The sequence below is a fragment of the Crinia signifera genome, chromosome 7 (assembly GCF_055691185.1).
Source record: "Crinia signifera chromosome 7, ASM5569118v1, whole genome shotgun sequence".
NCBI lineage: Eukaryota > Metazoa > Chordata > Amphibia > Anura > Myobatrachidae > Crinia > Crinia signifera.
This window is the reverse complement of record NC_139223.1, coordinates 40272642-40283309: the sequence shown is the minus strand read 5'-3', so window position 1 is coordinate 40283309 and position 10668 is coordinate 40272642.

Here is a 10668-nt window from a genome sequence, read left to right as displayed (position 1 = left end):
CCCCGAAATCTGCCGACACCCTTTCAACCGTCCTCAACAATAAATCGCAGACCCCGGACCCCCCGGGACCAATACATAAGAAGTCATCTAGGTAATGAATAACTGAACTGCATCCGGAGACATCCTTAACCACCCACTCCAAAAAAGAACTAAAGGCCTCAAAATAAGCACACGACAGGGAGCAACCCATTGGTAAACAACGATTAACAAAAAACTCCCCGTCCCAACAACATCCTAACAAACGCAAACTGGACGGGTGAACCGGCAGCAAACGAAATGCCGATTCAATATCAGTCTTGGCCAACCTAGCCCCTTTTCCAAACCGCTTCACCCACTGAACAGCCGCGTCAAACGATGTATAAACCACCGAGCAGATGTCGGGGTCAATGCCATCATTGACCGACGCCCCTTTTGGAAAAGATAAATGGTGTATAAGACGAAACTTGTTCGCCTCCTTTTTTGGCACCACCCCCAATGGAGAGACTATCAAATCTGGCCATGGTGCCGACCCAAAAGGTCCAGCCATACGACCCAGCAGCACCTCCTTAAGCAATTTCTCCTGCACCACCTCTGGATGTTCCCTTGCAGACCTCAAATTCCTCCTAAAGCCCCCTGAAACCTGCACGTCGGAAGGTATCCTAAAACCTTCCCTGAACCCCTCCTCCAACAACGCGGCTGTCTGCTGGTCAGGATATCTACGCAGATAGCCCAGCATCCTTTCCAGCCGAACTGGTGTCTCCCCCTTTTGAATTACCGTCCCGTGACTTCCCTCTGAAGCACTTATTTGCACCATGGGTCCCTCCACACGAGGAACATTCATGTTTAAATTTACACTTCGCCCCAAACCGGCATGCCCCGTCGTTGAAGGCAAAGCAGAGTCCCTTTTGCATGGCCGTCCCATTTGTGGCCTCTCTCGGCCCCCCCCCGTCCCCACGAAAGGGCTGCCCGCTTTTCATGGGAGCCGTCACCTTTAACCATAAAGCAATATCCTTATGGTCCCAACGTATGTTAGGGCGCACCGCCTTCCTCTGTCTAAACTGCTCATCGTACCGTAGCCAAGCCAGGCCCCCGTACACGCGGTACGCCTCCCCTATCGCATCCATGTAACAAAACAAACCGGAACAATTGTCAGGTGCCTTCTCCCCAATCACGCTAGCTAATATAGCAAATGCTTGCAACCAGTTCGTGAATGACCGCGGTATCAGCCGATACCGCCGCTGTTCCTCCTCCTCCTTCTTCTCCTCCTTACGGGGCCTATCCAAATTAAAACGTTTCAGAGGGAGCAGCGAAAATATATCCACGTATTCCCCTTTCCAAATCTTCTCTCTAACCTCTTGCTTCAGGTGGGCCCCCAATGGCCCCTCAAAACATACATACACCTCCCCTTTTGCCGTGTCACTGAGCCTCCCAGTCTCCTCCTGCGTCTCCACACCGCTCGCTTCTGCCCCCGCACTACTGCTGACTTGCCCACCACCCGATATCGGCACCCCGCCGTTCACCGGCACCCCACTGCTAACTGGCACACTACTGCTGATTGGCACATTATTGCTGGCTGGTGTGCCTGCATTCTGCGGCACCCACGCCGCCACCGGGGACGGCCCCGCCCCCTGTCGCAGACCCGCTAACCAATCTGCAAAACCACTCAATAACTCAGTAAAACCCCTGCTCATCTCCCCTTGGAGGGCTAACCCTCCCCCCCCTGACTCTGCGCTAAAGCATTAACAGACATAGAGACAGACTCACCAGGCTGCCTGGGGGCTGTGAACCCAGCAGCCGCAGATCCAGTGTCCTGACGAGCCGCAGCCAATGAGGAAGGACCAGGTACTTCTCCATCCTCTACTGACGCTGCCATCTCTCTTCTCCTGTCATCCCGACCTTCAGGTACAGCGCCAGCCGGCGTGACCTCATTGGAGGCGGAGCCAGCTCGACGCCGCTCGCTCCGTGTACCAGGCCTGCGTTCCTCAGCCTGTACTTCTGCCCCCCTGGCACGACTCACCCCGCGCTGGGCAGCAGCATGCGCCGCATGCCCCGCCGCTCCTGGTCCAGTACCTCGCACCGCCGGATCTTCTTGCACGGGGGGGGGATCCCCCCCGCGCGGAGGGTTCCGCCTGCTGGTTGGATTCCTCCCAGACCTGGTCCTGCGGGCGGAAGTCGCCCAGCCCGCAGCCAGACCTGGAGGGTCCCTAACGGGGCTCCGTGAACGGCGCTGAACCCTGGGGGACACAGATGGGCTGAAGCGCTCCGGAGGCCTAGACCTCCGAGGCCGTGCACCCGCTGGAGCAGCCTCTTGCGCTGCTGCTCCCAGTCCCCCCAGCAGACCTGACATCTGCTGCTGCAGCCACTCTGCCCCTCTGGTGCCCGCTGCCTCCCTAAGGGCAGCCAGCGCAGCGGATACCTCCGCATCAGCGTTGCCTGGGGAAGCCATGGGAGATGCCAGCGTTGCTTAGCTGTTGGAAAATTCTCCCAGTGACCCCTATTTCCCGCCTGAACCCTGCTTATAAACCCCTTCAACACCCCGTTAGGCCCCTCCCCCTATGACCCTCTCCTTAGCCACCCCTTCTAAGACTATCTTGCTAATCAGCTCCCTACAAACCCTGTCAGGGGAGCCTACCCTTAGGCTTTGCCTCCAGTCCGGCTCCTACAAAAGAACCATCTAATCCCTGATGTTCATTGACAAATACCCATGTCTCACATTCCTTAAAATTTGAACCAAATGTATATCTATCTATCTATCTATCTATCTATCTATCTATCTATCTATCTATCTACTTTATCTATCTTTATATAAATCCAAAAGAAGGCATTTGGAGATTGCCCAAAAATTCTTGCCTTCTTTTGGATTTATATGCATGGGTAGGTTAGTGGCACCTGGGCAATTGACTTTTTATTGGAGTGCCGGCAGTCTAGGACTATATCTATCTTTGTAGATATAACTATCTAGATAGTTAGATAAATAGATATAATAAAGAAACTAAATATTTCCCACATTTGCAAAGAATGAAAAAAATGTCTAATTAGCTATCCTTCCAGGCTTATTATTATTATTATTATTATTATTATTAATAATATTTTTATTAGTAGTATTACAGATTTCTTCAGTGTTCACAAAAATGAGTGACCTAATGTAATGATATCCTGAAGCCCCCCTCGCCCCCACAGAAAAATTGGCTGAAGTTGAGTATTTTCTAAATACTATTCCTGATGCCTATGATACTCATAATTAATTTTTACATATCTCTATCAAATTCATCCTTCATCATAAATATTTTTATCATGATAATGTGTTCTTTTGCCAACAAATCGGAGTAGCTAAGGGAACTACGGTGGCAGCAAGCCTAGCGTACTTGTTTCTTGGATATTGGAAAATGTATTCTGTTTGGCAGAGAAATCCATTCTCCACACCAATATACACTGTACTTGTGAAAAAGATATATCGATGATAACTTTATTTATTTTTAGAAAATTGTTAAAAGTCTACTAAAATGACGGCTAATGCTGGCCACACATCAGAACAACTTCAGACCAACTTTTTTAAAACTCTTCAAACCTCCAACCATCCAACTTCACAGTCCAACTAAAACAGTTCCCCACACATCTAACCAACTTTTCTTCCAACCAGCAAAGTTTTTTTTTTTTTTTTTGTCCAGCCAACTTCTGTCCAACTTCTGATGTCACAGAAGTAGGTGGACAGGTTCTGCCTACTTCTGTTTTTTTTTTTTTTTTTACATTTATTTTAATAACATGGTTTAATTCCACCTTTATGTAGTAGACCGCAAGTGAAAAGTGAAATTAAATGAAACTCTACTTCACACACCAGGCAATCTCCCCAAAGTTACATGTTTCTGTTCAAATTGTTAAATGCAAATAATTTGTAACAATATTCATCAGTGTTGCAACATAAGATTACTTTTTGAAAGATATTGCTAATTTTAGCCCTTCTAATACCCCTTTTACACCAAAATCCCTGATCGGACCCTGGTGTTCAAATAAGGGAGTATCCAGGGTCGAACCCAGCTTCATACTCCATTTACACAGCACTTCGACCTGGGTCAGACCCGGGTCTGTTTCTGCACCGTTTACATTAAACTTTGGTTAGGGTTTTCCCTATGGATGCCAGGGGTTGCAGGGATTTGGGTGTGAACTACCCTCAAACAAGCAGCGCTAAACCTCCTCCTTCACTTTTTTTTCCCCACCCCATACCCTCCTAAACACCCTCCTATCTTTTCCCAAATAAATCCCCCCTCTCTTCCACCACCACAAATCCCCCTCCTGGGTGCAGCGCAGTGCAGCACAAACCTCCAACAAGGGATTGGATCTGGCGGTGCAGGCTGGCTGGACAGCGGTGCGGAGAAAGGTGCCGTTCTCCTCACTCTGGTGCAGCAGTGTCCGGGATGTGCATGTCTCCACTGCCAGCTCCCCGGGGAGACCCGCTGGTGGCTGCTGGGGCTGATGTGCAAGCCGGAATGGCGGCGGGGTACAGCCACCTGCAGTGGGTGGAGATGGCAGCTACAGAGTGAGGGGGATCACTTGGCCCGGCGGCGGTTCTTTATGGCTCCCCCGGTGATGGACATGGGAGAGCTGCAGGCGGTAGGGAAGGATATGGAGCTGCTTATCCTGGAGACCCAGGTGGAAGTGTGCTGGGCGCTTCAGGAGGCAGATGGAAGGAGGAGGCTGAGGGTGAGTGGCAGCACTACAAGTCCCAGCATGGTCTGCTTTTATGTATTTCCCACTATGCCAGGCCGCAGGACCCATGCTGGGACCATTTACATTGGCATCTACTTGGGTCCTAGCCATGTTTCACCCAGGTCAGGACATGGGTAGAGGTCCCATGTAAATGGACACGGATTGGCCCTTATTTACACCGCCGCTAATCCAGGCCTGACCCGCTGCTGACCCGAGTTTTTGTGGCGGTGTAAAAGGGGCATAGGCGATATCTTTTAGGAAAATTTTTGTGTGTATGTTCAATCTCGGTAACGATGCATGCTCCTAGATAGATAGATAGATAGATAGATAGATAGATAGATAGATAGATATATGTATATATATATATATATATATATATATATCAGCTAATAACAGACATGCACTGTGGCCGATGTGAAGGCGCTAACCACAGTTTTTTCAGCAGTTATTGGGAGTGCCAAGGGAAGCTAGGGAACTCCTCCTATTGGGATTGGGACAGGTGGCGAGCTCCACAGCCAGCTATGAAACTGAGGGTTGATGTAGACCAGTGGTTCCCAACCCTGGTCCTCAAGTACCCCCAACAGTGCATGTTTTCCAGGTCTCCACACAGAATCACAGGTGACATAATTAGCTCCACCTGTGGATCTTTTAAAATGTGACTGAATAATGAGTGCACCTGCTGGGTGACCTGGAAAACGTGCACTGTTGGGGATACTTGAGGACCAGGTTTGGGAACCACTGCTCTAGGGTTAAGGACAATGCAGTGCTCACTATTTTTACAGCGATGGATCCTGCATCTCTTCCAAGGTCAGCATGGCATACCTGTTGGTGCGGGGACTGGGGAGCAAGTGACCGATCCCTGGTACCCAGAGGTGTGGGCATGAGTGCTGGACATAGAGGGTGCACAGGTTGACAGGAGAGTAGTAGTCCCAGATAGCCTGGCTTAGCTCTGCTCTCCTATCAGTGGCACTCCACTGAGGGAAGCTCACAGGTTGCTGCCGCTCCTTGATCGAGGTGCAGACGGTTCCGCAGGCACAGAGACAGAGAGGAAAGGAAGTGTAGGAAGGAGAGGAGAAAGACAAGGCCACAGTGGGCGAGATTCACCAAACCGAAAATGCCGTAAAAACACAGTTTTCGGGGTTTTTACTGCATTTTCATATGCAGCAAAGCCCCACTGCCGGGGCTTCACTGCGTGGGGTAACGCCAGTCCTAGATGGCGTAACCCCATGGAAGCCCATGGGCTTCCCTTCGCGTCCCCCGCCGCCCCGCCGATCCGCGACGCACCCCCCTCACCTGTGTCCGGGCAGCCTCCTGCTGTGCTGCCCGGACCAGGGCCGTCTTTTCGTATGGGCTTAATGGGCACTTGCCCAGGGGCCCCAGGTGTATAAGGGCCCTATGCTGATAGCTGAGGACCCCCTTTTTCCAGGGATACCCTCATTTTGAAAATCGGCCCTGGGGAACTGGAGATATCCAACTTCATAGCAGCAGTCCACATCCGACTTGTTAATTGCACTTCCCAGTCAGATTTCTCAGGTTCTCTCTGACTTTGGGGCCCATTTATCAAGCAATATTTGTGGCTAAACCCCTGAAAACATCCGTTTTCGGGGGTTAACCGCAAATATTAAGTATCACCTAAATTTATTAAAGGGGATCGCAGCAGGAATCTCCGATCCCTGCTGCAATCTCCCCCTGCAGCGCCGCCGGGCGCATCCCCCATAGGTTCTATGGGGGTGCAAAGCTGGCCGATGTATCAACATCGGGCAGCCCGGCATCGCAGCCCTGGGCTATCGCCATTCTGATATGGCGATAGCCCATTGTAGCCTATGGCTACATATCACACTGCCCGAACGGCAGTGCGGTCAGCGGGGTCGCGCGCGGGGGGGGGGGGGGTCAGCGCATAACCGTGCATGCGCAGACCCCCTGGCTTCCGACATCGCAGAGACTGGCTCCTTTTGGAGCCCTGTCCCTGCGCCCTGGCAGGTCATACATTCAGGTGATATGATCGCATTTTACAATGCGATCCTGGGCGGTAATATTCTGCCCAGATCGCATTGTAAATGCGATCAATGATAAATGGGGGCCTTAGAGTTTTTCTGAGAATATATTCCAAAAGCTGGGACTCTCCCCTTTCTGTCGACACTAGCGGCCAGAACCAGAGATATCATCCTTCCAGCAGCCGGTCCCTGCTCCAGCTCCAAACGTCTGGTCTGGTACAGTTTTATAATTTTGTCGATGGATTGCTCTGGCTCCTGATCTCTGATCCCCAAGTTCCCAGCACCTCCTGAAAGTTGTGACTCTAGGTTTTTATACTACTGAAGGCTAAGAATCTATTTCCAGATAATGGCGATATCTGCAGTCAAACAAGCTGCCCTTCCACCGGAAAATAACAAATATTAAGCCCACTCCATTATCCAACCCTCCCCTGCCTATAAAACACTCCCTACCTCTCTTGAAGTCATTTACAAGGGACCCTTCATTCAGCTCAATGCCCCCTTCCACACATTAGTGTTCTTCCTCCCACCACCTGTGCAGTAAAGGAGTAATTAGCAGAAGTTACTGCTCCAGGTCCTACATGTTGAGTGGAAGATAGAGCACCCCCTGCCACCCGTGGGACATCAAAGCTGCTGCTGATAGCACCCCCCCCACCCCTAGGAGGGGAGAATGGGTAAGGGCCCCAGTGCATTGCTTTGCCCAGGGGCCTGCACTGCTGTAAAGATGGCCCTGGCCCGGACCAGTGATCTCCTCCTCCCTGCACCTCTTCCGAGTGCAGGGAGCAGGAAACGGAGCCCATACAGCCGTGTAAGGGTTCAAGCAGTGAGGGGGGAACCCGCTGCACATCGCCGGTGTTCGCATTTGAGTTAATAATCGCATATGTTAGTGCATATGCGATTATTAACGTTGCGAGTGCCGGCGATGTGCAGCGGGGGTTATTAGTGAATCCCGCCCAGTGTGAGACGGATGGGGAATTAGAGAATAAGAGAGGGTAGAAAGAGGGGGCTAGGGGGAGGAGAGAGATGTGGGCAAGGGTAGAGAAAAAGAGGAGATATGGCAGGTGAGCAAGGGTGACAGGTGGGGTGGGGGGGGGGGGGAGAGAGCATAGAATAGAGAAGGAGAGGACAGAAAAAAGAAGACTGTGAGAGAGCGAAAAAGTGGAAAGAGACAAGGTGGGGGATGAGCTGGTGGGGAAGCTGCTGGGTGATGGGGAACAATGGCTGAGTCCACCCCACCCACCCAGGATGCTGGCCACTGCTGGGGACAGGCTCAAAGAATCCCCCCCAGGTTCCTGCTGCGGGGAGAAGCCCACGGTGCAACTGCAGGGCACCTTCCTGCCAGCTTGTATGAGCGCAGTGTCCCGTGAGAGTCTCTGCAGCACATGACAGAGCCCCAGTGCCACCTTCCACACCCCCAGCATCCCCAGCCACTGTACCCCAACCCCCGCAGCTATAGGAACTTGTGGCTGGGCACCTCTGCCTGCAGCCGCTGCGCCTATTGCCTCTTCCACAGGCAAAGGTACCCAGCCGCAAGTTCCTTTAGCTGCTATGTGGTGTGGCAGCGTTACGTTCCCGGCAGCAGCAGAGATGGCGTAGGCACCCCTGGACCCGGCACATGGATGGATGGCAGTGGGGAGGGGATGGTGCAGCAGGAGCACCACAGACTGGTGATGGTGCTGGGGGATTGTGCTGCGGGGGGACAGGGGATGCTGCCGGGGACGGCGCTACGGGGGGAGGGGGGATACTGCCGGGGACTAGCTGGCAGCTCTCCTGGGGACGCAGTGGCTTCTCCTCAGCACCTTTCCTCTTGGCCACACATCACAGCAAGCGCCTAGAGACGGGGGTAGCTGCCGGGGGACGGGTTAAATGTAGCTGCCGGGGAACGGGTTAAATGTGAAGGACTGCCGGGGGATGGGGGTAGCTGCCGGGGGACAGGGGAAGCTGCCTGGGGACAGGTTAAATGGCAATGGCAAGGACTTGTGGAAGCTGCCGGAGGAGAACACCCCGGGCTATGTGGTGCAGGCTACAGACACAGTGCAGGGCAGCGGCTGGAAGGACTGTCGGCATCTGGACCACGCTGGAGGCTGCAGAGAGGTAAAAGTAGGTGGACACTGCTGGTCAGTGTCCACCTACTTATCGGGCAGTTGGGAGACAGTTCTCCCACACATCAGAACGATCAGCTGGGAAAAATCAAACAGTTTTGATTTTTCCCAGCTAGTTGGAACGACCATTTGGGGCCGTTTTTCAGCGTTTTTGGCCGTGTGGGAGCAAACGGCTGATAATCGTTTGCTCCCACACACTAGAAAGATTATCATTCCAAACAGCCAAAAGTTGGCTGGTTGGAACGATATCTTTCTGTTGTGTGGCCAGCATTAGTCTACCTCTACCTCCAATATCTGTCTTCACAGCTCCCTCTTTCCATATCCAGCAAGTTTGAAACAGATCATTTTGCTTTCACTTTCTGTTAAGGAATAATTTGGCCCATCAAGTGGCCTCTAGTGGTCACTGGTTGTACTTCACCGCAGAGGTGAGGAGTATTTAGTCTTATATATACATAGATAAGAGAGTGCATTAGAAATCTTATTTAGAACGAACAATGGCCATACAAGGACATGGTGTGAATGTATTCATAAGAGTCGCCTTCTTAGAGCTAAATATAATTGTACCAAATAAAGTGAGCATAAGATACAAGCCCAACTTTTATTGGACAGCTTTGTGGACGGGTTATAACTATTACGAACTAACAAAGAATAAACAAAGTATGCATCAGATAGTTGATTTATGTGAAACTTGTAAAAAAATAAAAATGAATGTCTAATTATTTTGCATATAGTTTTATTCCAACATCTAGCTAGTACCTTATAATTAATAGACACAATAACCCTTTGATTGCCAAGATCTCTGTGCAAAACATCCGCTAAAAATGCCAGCGTCTCTCACATTTGTTATATAAGTTCAAATAAAAATTGTTGTGTAAAAAAAAAAGATTCTATTTCCTTTATAACAGGACTGGGCAATTGCGGCCCTCCAGATGTTGAGGAACTACACATCCCATGATGCTTTGCATTAGCTTTGCTATGTGGCCATGCTGAAACTGATGCAAGGCATGCTGGGATGTGTAGTTCCTCAACATCTGGAGGGCCGCAATTGCCCAGCCCTGCGGTAAACATTAAAGGTCATTATGGTGAACAAAAGTGTTTGCTTGTCAATTTTCACACTTATTTTGACAAATTCACTTGGCACTCAAAGGGATAATAGAAAACGCTTTTAAATTGCTATAATGGCCGTTGTGTTAAATATTATTCTTAATAATATACTTCATTTTGTTTATGACAAGCTTCTAATTTTCAAGATAACGTTTCGCCTTCTATAAAGTTTATTAATAATATCTGTAATGACACGCAGGCCCGGTAACTGACAGAGTATAGATGTGGAGGTTATAACATACAGTATGTGTTTTATCTTAAACTGACAATTGGTTTTACACTGTGCAGTAATGGACACAATTGTTATACTTAATGGGGCACTCCACATCTTTTATATGTATTGTTTGCTCCAGGTGGTAAACAGTATGTTTATAGAACATCCAGAAAATTCCAAACAAACGTCCCAAAAGTCAGAATCCTGGGCTATTTTCTGTCAGCTCGCCTGCAACTCGACAGGATGAATTCAATGTTCCACCAGTCGAGTGGTGTAAAGTGGGCATATCGGCAAAAACAGCAGTGGATTGTTGAGAAACTTCCGTGTATTTGACAAACCGCAGCCATTTCCAACAAAACAGATCCAATTGATTTTAAAGACGGATCTGCTTTGTTGAAATCCGCCTTAAGTGCTGTCAGAAATGGCCGCATTGTATAGGTGGCATGCGCTATTATCCCTGTTGGAAATATCACTTGACATTTAATAACGCCCATGAACTGTAAAAATTTATTAAAGCTTATTACATACTAATATTAAAAAACAACAGTTATTCCAAATCTTTAAATTAACTCAT